Genomic DNA, 3,952 nt, shown 5'->3' on the forward strand with positions numbered 1-3,952 from the left:
GGCTCTAGTTGTTCCTCAAAAGGGAGATGTTTCATCACACATTTTGTGGCAACCAACACATACCCCATTAGCTCCTCATTTGGAGGAGGTCAATGTTGAAATCGAGGAACACTTGTCTCATCCTCATCATTCTTTCGATCACATCGAGTCGGGGAGTCCATCCTCTATTGAGCCAAATGTAGATCATGAAACTGCTAATCTTCCTTACACCGGCACAAGTCTTTGTGACTTACCTATACAGGTAGTTTGTCAACCTGTCCTAATACACACGTTCCTTCTCGGGATGGTCAAGGATTGGGTGGAAGTCCTGGTGGATGAACGTCAATAAAATCCCACTACCAAGTACATCTGTTATACATGATGTGTTCGTCACATCATCATGCCAACCCACGTTTGTTGTGGGATTGCAAACAGGATCATTTGTTGATCCTGGTTTTCTATCAACAATTGTCACAAATAAAGAGTTTAACAACTTTTATGACTTTTTTCAGGGTGGATTTGCAAAGATTCACTCTAAAATCAATGAATTGATGGCTGCAAATCAAATAAGGAGTTTGGAGGAAAGGAATACGTCGATGGAGGAAGGAATTGGGGAAAAATTGAAGGTCTTGACAGTTCTGTAATGCTAATAAGAGACCGATTGGAGGATATGAAGAAGATCACAGATACCAACCAAACCACCCTCAACAACTTGTCATGAAACTCTGTCTCCAAACAAGACTTCCAAGTGTTCCAAAGCTGCATTCGCAAGAACTTTGAGATTCTATCTTGAAAGATGATTGCGATGCAAGCTAAGACCGAAGCTACTATACTCACCCAACTGAATACCTTCAGGCAGTCTCAAATTGATCACCCCCATACACAAGCCAAAACACAAAATCCAAGCCAACCTCGAAGTGATCCATCTGTTTCTCAAGAAAATCCCATCCTTGCCATTCCCAAAGCCTACATGCCTAAAATTGAAGATTTTGCACGTCTACTCAACTAAATGAAGTGAAGGCAGACATGGTATATTTAAGGTACATGACAATGTTAATAAGGAGAGACCTTCGGGAGATGGCTGCAAGAAACAAGCTGGGTCATCCAAAAGGAAACATGATGAAGATGATGACTATGATGATGAAGAGATCTATAATAATGAAAAGAGGGGTAAGAGGATAAGGCTGGAAGAGCCAACAGCATCGGGAAAGGCATCTAATGCAGATACAACAGTTGAGGAAAATGTTGAAGGGGAAGCTGGTGATGAAGAAAAAGTGGATGTAGATAATCATGAAGTAGTAAATAATGAAGCAGAGAAGATGGAAAGAGAAGAAACCAAAACCATTAGCATTCTTAGTTCAGATCGGGAGTTTAAAACCCAAATGATGAGCTAGAAGACAAGAATGAGGATATTTTTCAAAACTCATGTCTTGCAATCATTCCTTTTACCCCTGTAGATTCATTTATTGAATTTATTCAACAAAAATATTTTATTCCTTCAAAAATTCATTCTCCAGAGCAAGAAGAAGAACCAGCAGTACAGCTTTCGGATTTAGATGTAACTATAGTGGATAAATTGGAAATAATCAAACCTGATGGCACTGTGGTCTCCTTTGGGTATTTCAGATACATGTACCTAACAGACAATGAGAAGAATGTCCTGCTTGAACATGAAAATGATGGGAACTGGTCGGGAGAAGTGTAGATGATGTACTCAGAGATGAAAAACATGCTAAGAAGAAACGGGTCACAGCTGAATATAGAAAGTTCAATAGTTCAAGTAGCAAATTTCCACATCAGATCCTTTGTTGTTGTGGATTATTTGGATCTACAAGTAATTAGAGCGGACAATTGTGTATATCAGATCTCCAGTGCCGATTTTTCGAGGTTAAAGCTACAAGATCAGATATTTTTGCTTAACTTCTTTCAAAAAGCAGACATCGCCTGGGCTGAAGTAGACCTGAGAAGGACCATGGGAATTTACATCAGAAATCGGAGTTATATGATCTTCAAGTTGCATTAGATCTAAACCTACCAAGGATTAATGCTCGCAACCCTTTGGATGAAACCTTTGATAACATCCTTCTTATGTATAAATTTGTACAACTGCAGGAGCCGCGATATTACTTCCGAACTTCAACAATGAAATATGTGCTTAAAGTTACAATGATTCTTCTGTTTACGACTGAAGTCCTGACGCATTTTCTTGATGCCATGGAGGAAGCTATTAATGTACAAGAAGATATAAAAGAGAAGTTTATGCACGAAATAAAGGAAAGGCTAAAACTTAGAAAATTGGTCAGAGATTGTCAAAGCCTGGTGTTTGTCCCTAAGTTGATCAATCTTCATAAAACTTCATAGAATCCATGGCAATCTTCATAAACTTTTATGAACACTTGGAAGGAAGTTGAGAGTAAAAGTCAAATAGTCAATGCTTTATATTTCACTCAATATGAACGTACTGTTTTTACAAATGAGCTCCCAACAAAATTTACAAAGAATCACCCTATTTATAGGGTCAAACAAACTAAACAAGGTCAAAGTAAAACAGTCTAAGAAAAGTCAAACACGATGACTTTTATACAATTATAGACAAAATTAAATTTCAAGACGAATACAATTATATACTGATTTTCAGTCCTAACATTCTCCCCCTTTGTATTCAGACTTGAAAGAAACTGTGCGCTTTAAGTCTCGTTTGAACTTTGATGCTTTAAGCACATTATGTCTTCTTCAAAAACAATCTTCAACGCGAAATCTTTAGACAATCATTTCGTTGAGAAAGATCTTCTAACATTCTCCCCCTCGAATGTAGAACATCGATGATCTTCTCTTTTGACAATGTAGATCAGAAACAATAACAATCTTCAGTCTTCAGACAACAAATTTTAGACATTCTCCCCAATAATGAATTTCTTCAGATAAGCTCACAAACATTCTTTTACAACGAGAAATCTTTATCAGTAAACAGTTGAAATGATGATCTTCACATTCAACAACTCTTAGATATTGTAGCATAGGAATAATCTTTGTAATCATCTCTAGTCGCATTCCTTTTGAGTCTTCTGCCATCTTTAAAGTTACTCCCCCTTGATCTTTACATCAGATTCCCCTTATAATGTTCGGAATTGGACATTTCATTCATTATTACAAACTCCCCCTTATGATGAAATGAGAATCATTCCATCATACACAAGAATGAATGAAATCCTCCACGTAAGCCGTCAATTTATGAAATTGTAAGTAGATCTTTGCAAATCCACTTATTTAATCTTTTCAGATTAAGGGAATAGGAAGGTAACAACCAATTTCAACAAATAAAATTGTTTTCAATCTTATAAAAAGATTGGTCTGTGAGTATAACAGATATACTCAGTACAACGGATGTACCGTATATATGAGACTTTTTTATGCTCATCTCACCAGGTCTTCCATTCAATCATCGATAGCTTAAAATTAGCATATTTATGAATGTTTTGGCAAAATAACATATAAAATACAAAATCTGTGTAGTGTAGAAAGACAAAGCAACATATGCTTTTATTAAGGCTCAAAAAGAAAAATCGTGTAGACTATACAAATTTATCAGACTCAATTAGTGATCAAAAAGACTTGAAGGGGGGACATATATCCTTCTGATTCAATATCAACTTTCTCTGAATGAGAAATTGATAGATAATGAGCTGCGTGGCCCAAGTGTTATTGAAACACTTATCTGTTGAGAGATAAATGAGTAGCTGGTGGGGTTGTGACAAGAATTGGCCTGGGCTTTGCCTTTTCAATATTAGTCTCGAAAGAATTGAGAACTAATAGATTGTGTGGTATGCCCGTATTTTAGAAGTTTGGAACAGGATTCTTACATTCTTTTAATCCTGACACAACTCTCATCAATTCTTTTAGCTCACAACAACTACCCCTCTTTTTTCATTTTAGTCTCAACACACAAACCCTTTTGTATATAAAGCTCACTCAG

Source organism: Cynara cardunculus, unplaced genomic scaffold, assembly GCF_001531365.2.
Source record: "Cynara cardunculus var. scolymus isolate 2C unplaced genomic scaffold, CcrdV1 Un_Scaffold_1399, whole genome shotgun sequence".
NCBI classification, from domain to species: Eukaryota; Viridiplantae; Streptophyta; class Magnoliopsida; order Asterales; family Asteraceae; genus Cynara; species Cynara cardunculus.